Source organism: Syngnathus acus, unplaced genomic scaffold (genome assembly GCF_901709675.1).
Source record: "Syngnathus acus unplaced genomic scaffold, fSynAcu1.2, whole genome shotgun sequence".
NCBI lineage: Eukaryota > Metazoa > Chordata > Actinopteri > Syngnathiformes > Syngnathidae > Syngnathus > Syngnathus acus.
The window spans coordinates 241,968-256,470 of NW_023590221.1; the positions used below are offsets into that span (position 1 = coordinate 241,968).

General features: G+C 44.7%; 2 long non-coding RNA genes and 1 other non-coding gene across 3 annotated transcripts; all 3 read left to right on the top strand.

The window, feature by feature from the left end:
- Positions 1 to 1,118: 1,118 nt before the first annotated feature.
- On the top strand, positions 1,119 to 2,301 carry LOC119118834. The gene is made up of 2 exons (XR_005096987.1): positions 1,119 to 1,231; positions 2,067 to 2,301. It is a non-coding gene; the product is annotated as an uncharacterized LOC119118834 (long non-coding RNA).
- A 4,964-nt stretch (positions 2,302 to 7,265) lies between these two features.
- trnaq-cug lies at positions 7,266 to 7,337 on the top strand. Its single transcript has one exon. It is a non-coding gene; the product is annotated as a tRNA-Gln (tRNA).
- A 3,581-nt stretch (positions 7,338 to 10,918) lies between these two features.
- Positions 10,919 to 12,259, top strand: LOC119118833. Its single transcript, XR_005096986.1, has 2 exons — positions 10,919 to 11,001; positions 11,831 to 12,259. It is a non-coding gene; the product is annotated as an uncharacterized LOC119118833 (long non-coding RNA).
- The last annotated feature ends 2,244 nt before the right edge of the window (positions 12,260 to 14,503 follow it).

Here is a 14,503-nt window from a genome sequence, read left to right on the forward strand (position 1 = left end):
TAGGGTTAGAGCTAGGGTTGGGTTAGAGCTAGGGTTAGGAATAGGGTAAGAGGTAGGGTTAAGGTTAGAGCTAGGGCTAGGGTTAGGGTAAGAGGTAGGGTTAAGGTTAGAGCTAGGGCTAGGGTTAGGACTCTCACCCCAGCGACCTGAGTTCAAGTCTCAATGGAAAAAAATGGCCAAAAAGAAAGGTGAGGGGTAAGAGCTAGGGTTAGGATTACGGTTAGAGTAAGAGCTAGGGTAAGGATTAGGGTTAGAGCTAGGGTTAGGAATAGGGTTAGAGCTAGGGTTAGGAATAGGGTAAGAGGTAGGGTTAGGGTAAGAGGTAGGGTTAAGGTTAGAGCTAGGGCTAGGGTTAGGACTCTCACCCCAGCGACCTGAGTTCAAGTCTCAGTTGAAAAAAATGGCCAAAAAGAAAGGTGAGGGGTTAGAGCTAGGGTAAGAGCTAGGATTAGGGTTAGGTTTAAGGTTAGAGCTAGGGTTAGGAATAGGGTAAGAGCTAGGATTAGGATTAGAGCTAGGGTTACGGTTAGGATTAGGGTAAGAGTTAGGGTTAGAGCTAGGGTTAGGGTTAGGAATAGGGTAAGAGCTAGGGTTAGAGCTAGGGTTAGGGTTAGGAATAGGGTAAGAGGTAGGGTTAAGGTTAGAGCTAGGGCTAGGGTTAGGGTTAGGAATAGGGTAAGAGGTAGGGTTAAGTTAGAGCTAGGGCTAGGGTTAGGGTAAGAGGTAGGGTTAAGGTTAGAGCTAGGGCTAGGGTTAGGACTCTCACCCCAGCGACCTGAGTTCAAGTCTCAGTGGAAGAAAATGGCCAAAAAGAAAGGTGAGTTTGTAAAACTGCAGTTTAAGGTCAGTACTCGTTTTCAATATTGATTTTTATTTTATTTTTTTTTAATTCCACCATTTTTAAATAGTCCATTACATTCATATCTGCTCCTGTCTAGTATTTACCAAAATCCAAATTTGGTTCCAACAAGATTGGTTCTACAGGACATTATTGTAATAAATAACTCCTTATGAGCACAAGTGTAGATAGTTTTTTTTTCTCTTTAGTTTGCTGTTAGAAACTGTACCCTTGATCCGTGTGTTTGCTGTCCTAATAAGATAAGTTTAACATATTTTTTTCTGTACTTAAAAATCATCATTTCAGATGGGCTGATGCCAGAAGTCATAGAAGTGACCTCTTGTACCTTCACATCTCGTGGCCCAAGTAATGAAAAGTCTGCCAAAAAGTGAGGTGAGTTTAGAGTAATCCTTTTCAATATATAACTTTATCACGGTTGCTTTTAAATTGTCCAATTGTTACTACTGTATCAGTATCTAATTATCCTCACATATGCTGCTTACTAAGATTTAGATGACCCAAGCAAGATATATTAAACACCACGACTTTTTTTCTAAGACATGTAAGGTCTAAAGTTTAGACCTTTATTCAATCATAGTTGAATTTTGTGATAAAATGAAAATTAACCCATCCAAATTTATTTATATCATCTTTGTTTGTCTATGTGTAGCACGTTATCAAAGCAAATTCCCCATACATGTAAAACACTGTCTGAAAAAGTTTTTTTCAGATTTTTATTTTCCCTGATTTTGCAACAACTTGTATCTGTTCTTAATGGTTTTGTCAGAGAAATGGTGCATCCCAATGTGCTGCCTGTGCAACCTCTGTAGGGGCCAGGAATTGCTTCATCTACCAGCAGTGACACTCTGGTCAAATGCAAAACTGCTTAAAAGTAGTCAAGAAAATGAGAGACCTCTTTCCCCCACCTCCAAAACTGGGGCCATTCTAATATTGCCCTTTTGTGCATCTATTTTTAATTTTGTTAATATGAAAACAGCTGACACTGAAGACCACCGATCAACTTAAATGACCGGATTAATATCCCAGATAATAACTGATTTACTTATGTCTATTGTGGGCTCATCACCGTTGACAAAGATAGTTGACTTTTTAAAATATCTCATTTAAATTATTTTGTCGGACTATTGTACATAAAGTGAATGTATTCTTTATGCAGTCTTGTTCTAATTAAGTTGTCAACTAAAAAGTGCTCTTCTTATGCCCTTAGGTAAAGAAAAAGTTGTGAAAAGAAGCTGGACCCCAGAGGAATGTGCTGCAGTAAATAAACATTTAAGGAAGTATATATTGACAAATCAGGTTCCTGGTAAGTTTGACTGCGAGAGATGCATTGCTGCAGAACCACAAGCACTGAGTAACAGAGACTGGAAAGCTGTTAAGTACTTTGTCAAAAATAGAATAACCACCATGAGGAGAAAATATGAGTGAAAGAGCTTCCCTTAACAGAGGTAGAAACACATGGCTGGTCCTGTTTCACCATTTGTTCACTATTTGTCATGTGTGTATAGGTGGACCTCTTAAGGTTGAAATATTAAAAGCGAGCCCCATTTTAAATCTGTAATCTGTCTTGTATTTGACTCAACATAGTAATATTTATACTCTTTGGCGGCTCGGTGGTACACTGGTTAGCACGTCCGCTTCACAGTTAGGAAAGTGCGGGTTCGATTCCACCAACGGCTGTTGCATGTTGTTGATGATGTCTGTTGTTGGGTCAGGAAAACTAAGATGTGGAGTAACGGTTGGTTCTTTATTGGCAAGATCTTGGGTTGTTTAATGGCCGGTCAATGCACATGGCACTTCAGCAGATGTAACAACACTAGGTCAGGTCTCCAGGTCAGAAGGTTTTATACTGTCCGGAAAAGGCGGGAAAGCTTCACCTGAGCATTTGGTATCTATGTGTATTGGAGAGTCACTGCCCTGTGTGTGTGTGTGTGTGTGCGTGTGTGTGTGTGTGTGTGTGTGTGTGTGTGTGTGTGTTCCATCAGCACACAGGGCGTGTGATGCGTCAGTGCAGTCGTGTTGGAGTCGTAGTGCCTGTAGTTTGTGCATGCTGCATGCTGCGTCTGCTTGCCACTTTTCTGCTTTCAGCTACCGCCACCGGCTAGCCCTCTGTTTCCGGGGGTGAAAAGAGGAGCCGAGTGTATAAGCCGGTACACAGCCTCTCCATTGCCAAGACTTGCACACGCCTCCTCGTGGCCACACACGGCAACTGGCACCTTGTGGTCCCAGGCTAAGTTGTGCAGGATCTCGGAGCAGCAGTGGGCCCCAGAGATGTGGCATGTAGGCCCACCGGTGTGTGGACACGCCCTACTGCCCATCAACCACTGTGGGTAAACAGCTCCAGCTATGGGTAAAATAGTGAAGACCTCAACGGTGGACCAGGCGGAGGATGATAGCTGACCTATGGGGTGGCGTCACAACGGCTGGGAAGGCGGATGAAGGCTGCAGCAGAAAAGGGTCACCAGTCGTCTTGGTCTCCTTGCCACTGGACTCTGACCCCGATCTGTCAAGGACAGTGTGGTGACTGTCTGTGCACCAGTCTCCCCACTTTAAACAAAGTCACGCACAGGCGTCTTTTTCAGGGAGTCCACCTTACATCCCGGATTAAAGTCCTGTGGCGACCAGTAAGTGGCAACGGGGGCAGGATTGTGAAGTCTGGAAGCCCCTAGTCACAAGCTGGCACATCAGGCGGTGGATGTTAGATGACGGCAACAGTTCTTAGTGCTTATGCACCTACCCTCGTTTCCGATGAGGACAAAAAAGAGGCCTTATATGCCTGTCTGGATGAGGTATTGTCAAAAATCCCCAAGGAGGACAAGATTATTATATTGGGAGATTTCAATGCCAGAGTGGGCCGAGACCACCACCTCTGGAAGGGCACCATTGGAAAGGAAGGCATTGGAAACATCAACTCCAATGGGGTTTTGCTTCTTAGCAAATGTGCTCAATACGACCTTACCATCACCAATACCATCTTTCGCCAGAAGAACAAACTCAATGGTTCATGGAGACACCCTCGTTCTAAACAATGGCATCTTATTGACTATGTCATTGTCAGGGCCAGGGATCAGCGCGACGTGAGCATCACAAAAGCCACGATGGATTCAGAGGCCTGCTGGACAGATCACCGCCTGATACGATCCACGATGTCCATCAGACTCAAGAGGAAGAGGAGACTGCAAAAGAAGCTGAGCCGGCAGAGACTAAACCTTGAGACCCTGAACAAAACTGCCGCCCTGCAGCAGTTTCAGGCCTCTCTTGGAGAAAGCCTCAATCAGGAATACCCTGAGGACATTGACGAACACTGGAGCCTGCTCAAGTCTTCCATCCTCGACACCTGCCGTGCCACTCTCGGGTACAAGGCCAGAAAGCATCAGGACTGGTTTGATGAGAACGACACGGAGATAGAACAGCTCATCTCCAAGAAAAGGGAAACCTTTCGTGTCTGGCAAAATGACATCACCTGCACAGCAAAGAGACAGGCTAACTCCAGAGCCAAGGCTGACGTCCAGAGCCGGGTGAGACAGATTAAAAACTCCTGGTGGACAGAAAGGGCACTGGAAATCTAGAGTTTGTCAGACTCTGGTGACACCAGAGGCTTTTTCAGCGCTACTAAGGCTGTCTACGGCCCAAGCCATCGCGGCCAAAACCCCCTACGCTCTAAAGACGGGCAGGAGCTGTTGAAGGACAATGAGTCCATAAACAACCGGTGGAGAGAGCACTTTCAGGAACTCCTCAACCGTGACAGCACAACTCAGTCAGATTTCCTCAGTCACATCCCTCAGAGTCCCATCAGGGAAGACATGGGTGAACCTCCCACTTTAGCAGAGGTCCAAGATGCCATCAGGAGCCTGAAGAACAACAAGGCCTCTGGGCCAGATGGGATCCCAGCTGAGGTCCTAAAGGAAGGTGGAGTAGAGCTCCAGCGCCACCTCCATTCCTTCTTTCTGAAGGTCTGGGAAAAAGAAGTACTCCCCTCGGAGCACAGGGATGCTCTGATAGTGACCATTTTCAAGAAAGGGGACAAAGCGGATTGCGGAAACTATAGGGGCATCTCGCTCCTTTCAACAGTTGGCAAAGTACTTGCTCGTGTTCTTGCCAATCGCCTACTGCCACTGTCTGAGGAAGTTCTCCCAGAATCGCAGTGCGGTTTTCGCCCATCTAGAGGCACTGCAGACATGATTTTTACAGCACGCCAACTCTAGGAATAATGCCGTGAGCATAAACAGCCTTTGTTCATGGCTTTCATAGACCTGACAAAATCCTTCTGAAGTATGGTTGCCCGGATAAATACGTCAGAATACTGCGTTTATTACATGACGGAATGACAGCCACAGTGCTCAACAACAGCTCCTTGACTGAGCCTTTCACTGTAGAGACAGGGGTCAAACAGGGATGCATCATTGCACCCACCCTGTTCTCTGTGTTCATTGCCGCCATACTCCACCTCATCAACGAAGAACTACCACACGGAATCCCAATTTGGTACAGAACTGATGGCAGGCTCTTCAACCTTAACAGGTTCAAAGCCAAAACCAAGATCAGAACCACCACGGTCGTGGAGCTTCAGTATGCAGACGATAATGCCATTGCAGCACACTCTGCAGAAGACCTCCAGGGCATCCTGAACTCCTTCGCTAAGGCATACAGAGCCCTGGGTCTGACCGTGAACATCAAGAAGACCCAGGTGCTACATCAACCCCCACCCAACCAGCCATCTACTCCGCCCATCATAAATGTGGACAACACTGCACTTGAATATGTTCACCACTTCCCCTACCTCGGCTGCCTTCTCTCCTCCAAAGCGGACATTGACTCTGAGGTCAACCATCGCCTGAGCTGTGCCAGTGGAGCGTATGCCAGACTGTGGAAAAGAGTCTTTAAAGACAGAGACCTCCGGGTTGACACCAACCTCCTGGTTTACAAAGCTGTGGTTCTCCCCACCTTACTTTATGGGGCAGAATCATGGACAACCTACAGCAGGCAACTAAGAGCTCTTGAACAACACCACCAGAGAACCTTGAGGAAAATACTCAGGATCAAATGGGAGGACAGACGCACAAACATCAGCGTTCTGGAGGAAGCCAGGATACCGAGCATCACCACCTTAATAATGCAGCACCAACTCCGATGGACAGGACATCTCATCCGCATGGCTGACACCCGCCTCCCGAAACAGATGTTATACTCCCAGCTGGAGAGAGGTCCGCGAGCCCCGGGCGGGCAAAAGAAACGTTTTAAGGACAACCTCAAGACCAGTCTCAAGAAATTCCAAATAACATCTCAGGACTGGGAGCGCATCGCCTTGAACAGGAACTGCTGGAGGGTAGCGGTGCAAGAAGGGGCAGCACATCATGAAAAGGAACTCCGCCGTGTCCCAGAAACCAAACAACAACTCCGTAAGGAAAGACAAAAACAGGCTCCAGTACGACCACAACCCACCACCACTTTCCCCTGCCCACACTGCACAAAAATATGTGGATCCCGGATCGGCCTCTACGCCCACCTGCGGACCCACAAGTAGACGACCCTGAGAAGAAGACAGTCATACTCGTCCCGAGTGTCCGCCGATGATGGTGTGTGTGTGTGTGTGTGTGTGTGTGTGTTCGTGTGTGTGTGTGTGTGAGAGCGAGAGAGAGCGAGAAAGAGTGCGAGAGAGAGAGAGAGAGAGAGCGAGAGAGAGAGCGAGAGAGAGCGAGAGCGAGAGAGAACGCTCAACCGTAGCGTGCCGCCGACCGCCCAACTGCACCGCGCTGGTCGCATTATTGTGACAGAGCCGTCGCTGAAATTTAGAAAATATTTTTAAAGTTCTGATGTACTTTCTAAAATTTAAGTGGATCTCAGTGCGCAGGGAGCTTAATTTGGTGCGGTCGGGCAACCGCAGCGCGCCGGGCGCTCACTGTCGCATTGCTTAAAGAGCGCCTTTGTGTTTTAGGATGGCTTTACTGCTCCCACTTGCTTTCTTTGGAGGCATGATTAGGGGTTAATACAATCCTCAAAGTAACGAAATTACAATAACGAACGGAGTCAGTCGGCATCTGGGCCGCGCGGTCGGGTTTTCTCGGGTCCTTTCGGCTCATCTTGCGAGGTTCAACCTCCGAATTTTGTTGGACAACCGAAGCAAAAAAATCTCGAATTTTTTTGTTCGAATTCCGATTTGTTCGAGAACCGGGACGTTCGAAAACCGAGGTTTGACTGTACTCCCAGACTTCCCTGCCACTTGTGCGCTGTACAGAAAGCCAATTATGGGACTAAATTGGAATAGCTGGTCTCTGGACACTGGAAAAACTGGTTTCAGATACCCAGCAATTGACACATTAGCAATTAAAAAAAAAGAAGAAAAAAAAAAAAAAAAAGAATTCAAAACTTCTGGCTCCCACACATATGCCTGCCATGGTCTGGACCTTGTGGTTCCATAGTGTAATGGTTAGCACACTGGACTCTGAATCCACTGATCTGAGTTCAAGTCTCAGTGGAACCTCAACCTTTTTGGCATTTACCTATTCCTATCTATACTGCTTGTGAGCTGCTCTATAAAACCATATACGTAACTTCCATGAATTAATGGCATGAGTTCCATAGTGTAGTGGTAAGTGCTCTGGACTCTCACCCCAGCGACCCGAGTTCAAGTCTCAGTGGAACCTCAACTATTTTGGCATTTGCCTATTCCTATATATATATGCTTGTGAGCTGCTCCATAAAACCATATACATAACTTCCATGAAACAATGGTGTGGTTTCCATACTGTAGTGGTTAGTGCTCTGTACTCTCATCCCAGCGACCTGAGTTCAAGTCTCAGTGGAACCTCAACTATTTTGGCATTTACCTATTCCTATCTATACTGGCTTGTGAGCTGCTCCATAAAACCATATACGTAACTTCCATGAAATAATGTCGTGCGTTCCATAGTGTAGTGGTTAGTGCTCTGGATTCCCACCCCAGTGACCGGAGTTCAAGTCTCAGTGGAACATCAACTATTTTGGCATTTACCTATTCCTATGTATATATACTATTTGCTTGTGAGCTGGTCCATAAAACCATATACGTAACTTCCATGAAGTAATGCCGTGGGTTCCATACTGTAGTGGTTTGTGCTGTGGACTCTCACCCCAGCGACTTGAGTTCAAGTCTCAGTGGAACCTCAACTATTTTGGCATTTACCTATTCCCATGTATGCTATTTGCTTGTGAGCTGCTCTATAAAACCATATAGGTAACTTCCATGGATTAATAGTGTGGGTTCCATACTGTAGTGGTTAGTACTCTAGACTCTCACCCCAGCGCCCTGCGTTCAAGTCTCAGTGGAACCTCAACTATTTTGGCATTTACCTATTCCTATTTATACTATTCCTATATCTGGCTTGTGAGCTGCTCCATAAAACCATATACGTAACTTCCATGGAATATTGGTGTGCGTTCCATAGTGTAGTGGTTAATGCTCTGGTCTCTCACCCCAGTGACCTGAGTTCAAGTCTCAGTGGAACCTGAACTATTTTGACATTTACCTATTCCTATCTATGCTATTTGCTTGTGAGCTGCTCCATAAAACCATATAGCTAACTTCCATGGATTAATGGTGTGGGTTACATACTCTAGTGGTTAGTGCTCTGGACTCTCACCCCAGCGACCAGAGTTCAAGTCTCAGTGGAACCTCAAGTATTTTGGCATTTACCTATTCCTATCTATACTATTTACTTGTGAGCTGCTCCATAAAACCATATAGGTAACATCCATGAAGTAATGGCGTGGGTTCTGTAGTGTAGTGGTTAGTGCTCTGTACTCTCACCCCAGCGACCTGAGTTCAAATCCCAGTGGGACCAACAATATCTTATCCTTGAAAAATTTGCAACAGAGTTGCTCGTGTGCTCCCCCATAAAACCATATACCATATGCTAGGGTAAGGGCTAGGGTTAGAGTTACGGTTAGAGCTAGGGTTGGGTTAGAGCTAGGGTTAGGAATAGGGTAAGAGGTAGGGTTAGGGTTAGAGCTAGGGCTAGGGTTAGGGCAGTGGTTCCCAAACTTTTGCAGGCTGGCGCCCCCTTTGGCTTCCCAGTGAATTCCTAGCGCCCCCCCCCCCCCAAGGACCGGCATTTATATAAATAAATAATACATTTATATAAATAAATAAATAAATAATACATTTATAATACCATTACCATTACGTTGAATTAGTGGGAGCACTGAGTTTGTTTCTCAGAAACGAGCCGGTCCCATCTAGACGTAATCGGAGACAATGACACCCGAAGTGATTTAAGGTTTGTCTTTTATTGCAGGATGCTTGGTCTCCATGTGTTGAAGCAGTTTTGAATGCTTCACTGCCTGGTTAGTTAGCCTGTCGCCACATATTAGCTTTGCGGGCTCGACTGGGGAAACATGTCACGTGACCGGGACGAGTGTCTTGACCTGAATTAATTGATCGTCGATAAAAAAAAAATTCTGTGCGGCTTGGCGGCCCGGTACCAAGTTGAGCTGGTTAGGGCAGTGGTCCCCAACCACCGGTCCGCGGCCCGGTGGTTGGGGACCACTGCCCTAACCAGCTCAACACAACACAACGGCGCGTTCTGGCGAGTCCCCAATTTCATGTTGACTTGAACTCAAGATGATGTTGACCGCCAGAATGCGGTTTTTATTATAAGATAAAATTCTGAACATTACAAGCTTGAAATTACAAACCTGAGCTTTTGCTTTTGTAGTCTATGCTGTCGGATCTGACTGGGCCAGAGCGGCGTGTTGTGTACAAATCGACTGCCGCCCCCCTACCGCCCCCCTACCGCCCCTTTCTTCCTCACCGCCCCCCCAGATCTTTCCACCGCCCCCAGGGGGGCGGTACCGCCCACTTTGGGAACCACTGGGTTAGGGTAAGAGGTAGGGTTAAGGTTAGAGCTAGGGCTAGGTTTAGGGTAAGAGGTAGGGTTAAGGTTAGAGCTAGGGCTAGGGTTAGGACTCTCACCCCAGCGACCTGAGTTCAAGTCTCAATGGAAAAAAATGGCCAAAAAGAAAGGTGAGGGGTAAGAGCTAGGGTAAGGATTAGGGTTAAGGTTAGAGCTAGGGGTTAGGGTTAGGAATAGGGTTAGGGTAAGAGCTAGGGTTGGGTTAGAGCTAGGGCTAGGGTTAGGAATAGGGTAAGAGGTAGGGTTGAGGTAGGGTTGAGGTAGGAATAGGGTTAGAGCTAGGGTTAGGAATAGGGTAAGAGGTAGGGTTAGGGTAAGAGGTAGGGTTAAGGTTAGAGCTAGGGCTAGGGTTAGGACTCTCACCCCAGCGACCTGAGTTCAAGTCTCAGTAGAAAAAAATGGCCAAAAAGAAAGGTGAGGGGTTAGAGCTAGGGTAAGAGCTAGGATTAGGGTTAGGGTTAGGTTTAAGGTTAGAGCTAGGGTTAGGGTTAGGAATAGGGTAAGAACTAGGATTAGGATTAGAGCTAGGGTTAGGGTTACAGTTAGGGTAAGAGTTAGGGTTAGGGTTACAGTTAGGGTTAGAGCTAGGGTTAGGGTTAGGAATAGGGTAAGAGCTAGGGTTAGAGCTAGGGTTAGGAATAGGGTAAGAGGTAGGGTTAAGGTTAGAGCTAGGGCTAGGGTTAGGGTTAGGAATAGGGTAAGAGGTAGGGTTAAGGTTAGAGCTAGGGCTAGGGTTAGGGTAAGAGGTAGGGTTAAGGTTAGAGCTAGGGCTAGGGTTAGGACTCTCACCCCAGCGACCTGAGTTCAAGTCTCAGTGGAAGAAAATGGCCAAAAAGAAAGGTGAGTTTGTAAAACTGCAGTTTAAGGTCAGTACTCGTTTTCAATATTGATTTTTATTTTTTATTTTTTTAATTCCACCACTTTTAAATAGTCCATTACATTCATATCTGCTCCTGTCTAGTATTTACCAAAATCCAAATTTGGTTCCAACAAGATTGGTTCTACAGGACATTATTGTAATAAATAACTCCTTATGAGCACAAGTGTAGATAGTTTTTTTTTCTCTTTAGTTTGCTGTTAGAAACTGTACCCTTGATCCGTGTGTTTGCTGTCCTAATAAGATAAGTTTAACATATTTTTTTCTGTACTTAAAAATCATCATTTCAGATGGGCTGATGCCAGAAGTCATAGAAGTGACTTCTTGTACCTTCACATCTCGTGGCCCAAGTAATGAAAAGTCTGCCAAAAAGTGAGGTGAGTTTGGAGTAATCCTTTTCAATATATAACTTTATCACGGTTGCTTTTAAATTGTCCAATTGTTACTACTGTATCAGTATCTAATTATCCTCACATATGCTGCTTACTAAGATTTAGATGACCCAAGCAAGATATATTAAACACCACGACTTTTTTTCTAAGACATGTAAGGTCTAAAGTTTAGACCTTTATTCAATCATAGTTGAATTTTGTGATAAAATGAAAATTAACCCATCCAAATTTATTTATATCATCTTTGTTTGTCTATGTGTAGCACGTTATCAAAGCAAATTCCCCATACACACTGTCTGAAAAAAGTTTTTTTCAGATTTTTATTTTCCCTGATTTTGCAACAACTTGTATCTGTTCTTAATGGTTTTGTCAGAGAAATGGTGCATCCCAATGTGCTGCCTGTGCAACCTCTGTAGGGGCCAGGAATTGCTTCATCTACCAGCAGTGACACTCTGGTCAAATGCAAAACTGCTTAAAAGTAGTCAAGAAAATGAGAGACCTCTTTCCCCCACCTCCAAAACTGGGGCCATTCTAATATTGCCCTTTTGTGCATCTATTTTTAATTTTGTTAATATGAAAACAGCTGACACTGAAGACCACCGAGCAACTTAAATGACCGGATTAATATCCCAGATAATAACTGATTTACTTATGTCTATTGTGGGCTCATCACCGTTGACAAAGATAGTTGACTTTTTAAAATATCTCATTTAAATTATTTTGTCGGACTATTGTACATAAAGTGAATGTATTCTTTATGCAGTCTTGTTCTAATTAAGTTGTCAACTAAAAAGTGCTCTTCTTATGCCCTTAGGTAAAGAAAAAGTTGTGAAAAGAAGCTGGACCCCAGAGGAATGTGCTGCAGTAAATAAACATTTAAGGAAGTATATATTGACAAATCAGGTTCCTGGTAAGTTTGACTGCGAGAGATGCATTGCTGCAGAACCACAAGCACTGAGTAACAGAGACTGGAAAGCTGTTAAGTACTTTGTCAAAAATAGAATAACCACCATGAGGAGAAAATATGAGTGAAAGAGCTTCCCTTAACAGAGGTAGAAACACATGGCTGGTCCTGTTTCACCATTTGTTCACTATTTGTCATGTGTGTATAGGTGGACCTCTTAAGGTTGAAATATTAAAAGCGAGCCCCATAACTGACTAAAAATCTCATGTGTGTAAAGGTGGACCCCGCAAAGCCTGAAGGTTAGAAACAGGCCCCACATGTGACTGAAAAACTGACATGTAAAATAAAGTTTTGAATTGTGTTTATTGAAAGTGATTTTTAGTAACAAGATTTTTTTTGAGACTTGCCTGATTTTTTTCATAGTTCTTGGACCACTAGAAAGGGTGGACCCCACAACTCAGTAAAGTACTTTGGGTCCTGCAGAGGGAGGTTAACAAGGATGCGTGTGTGTGTGTGTGTGCGTGTGCGTGTGCGCGCGTGCGTGTGTGTGTCTATTCCATGGTGTTATGATTAGCACTCTGGACTCTGAATCCCGTGATCCGAGTTTTAAGTTTCAGTGGGACCTCAAATATTTAGTCAAATAGTATTTGATAAAGTAATCAATCACATGTTCTCCGAGTTACATATACGGTCATATGCAAAAGTATCATTTGTATGCAAAATCTATTTCAAGATTTTCCTTTATCAAAGTCAAAAGTCAAAGTCAAAGTCTGCTTTATTGTCAATTTCTTCACATTCCAAGACACACAAAGAAATCGAAATTACGTTCCCACTATCCCACGGTGACAAGACATAGTACACAATATACATACAAGTAAACAACACGAAAAATAAAAACAAGAAGGCACAAACAATGAATAAATAAGAGTGATGAATAAATAATAAATAAATAAATAACATAATAAATAAGAGGAGCAAAAATGGAGCAAGTGTGCATACAGCAGACAGTCAGAATATACCGCAAAAGTACAGGACGCTACGCAGAAGGGGGGAGAGAGTTCAGGATCATAACAGCCTGGAGTATGAAGCTGTTGGTGAGTCTGGTGGTGCGGAAGCGCAGGCTCCTGTACCTCTTCCCAGAGGGCAGAAGATCAAACAAAGAGTGAGCGGGGTGACTCACATCACTCACGATCGCGGTCGCCTTGCGGGTGAGATGGGAGGTGTAAATGTCCTTCAGGGAGGGGAGTGAAGCACCAATAATCTTACCAGCTGTGTTCACTATGCGCTGCAGGGCCTTCATGTTGTATTCAGTGCAGCTACCACCCCAAACAGCGATACAACTGGAGAGGATGCTCTCAATGGTGCCACGGTAGAATGTAGTCATGACGGCCGGAGGAGCACTTGCTCGCCTGTTCAGAGGCAATATCAGTAAAATATATCATATAGCGGACAGACACAATGATATTTGAGAAGTGAAATGAAGTTTATGGGTTTCTGATTTGTCAAGAAGAATGGTGAAATATACCTTCAACCAGAATCCACACTCATTGGAAGCTATAGGAAGTGTCTAGAGCAGTGATTCTTAACCTTGTTGGAGGCACTGAACCCCACCAGTTTCATATGCCCATTCACCGAACCCCTCTTTTGTGAATATATATTTATTTTTTTCAAATTGAAGACAGAGATGTTTTTACTGGTGCACAAAATGAGCCGTGCATAAACATCACCTTGTTCAAAGAATAGAACCAACACAATGCATGAATTCACAACAAATGACATACCAGCAAATCAGTGTGACTTCTGCTGTTGCCTTTGCGAGACCAGTTCAGATATGCGAATTTATTAATCAGGTGTGTTTGGACCTCCGGAGTGGAGGCTCTGCCGAACCCCTGAAACCGACTCACCGAACCCCTAGGGTTCGACCGAACCCAGGTTAAGAACCACTGGTCGAGAGGCTGTTATTTCTGCAAAAGGAGGATCTACTAAATATTGATATTGAAATATTGTCATTTTTCTCTTGGGGTGCCCAAATTTATGTACCTGCCTACTTTTGATGAAATAATGATTGCACACTGTCTGCAAATCCAATAAACTTCATTTCACTTCTCAAATATCACTGCCGCCATCCACCGTGTATGGATTCGGGCTAGCGCCCAAAATTAAATTGGGCTAGTTGATCAACAGCAACGTTTTAAAGAAGGGCTTGTCTGGGAGTTGAACCCAGGACCTCCGACACCCAAAGCAAGAATCATACCCCTAGACCAACGAGCCATGACGGAAGCGTGCAGACCATGTTACATTCCGTGTAACGTTGGCCTGTCAAACGCTCCACATAATGATAGACAACAGTGTTTCCAAGAAGAGATCGTCCGGGAGTTAAACCCAGGTAATGATGCACCCTAAGCGAGAATCATTCCCCTGCACCGATGAGCTCCATAGTCGACCAGCTGACCCCGTTACATTCCGATTGGTAGCCCATGGACCTGAAGACTGAATGTCAGTGATTAATGGAATAAATGGAATCTGGTTGGCCTAAGGCTCCTAATTCCCTAACTTCAAGCCCTAACGCTAACTCTAAAACCA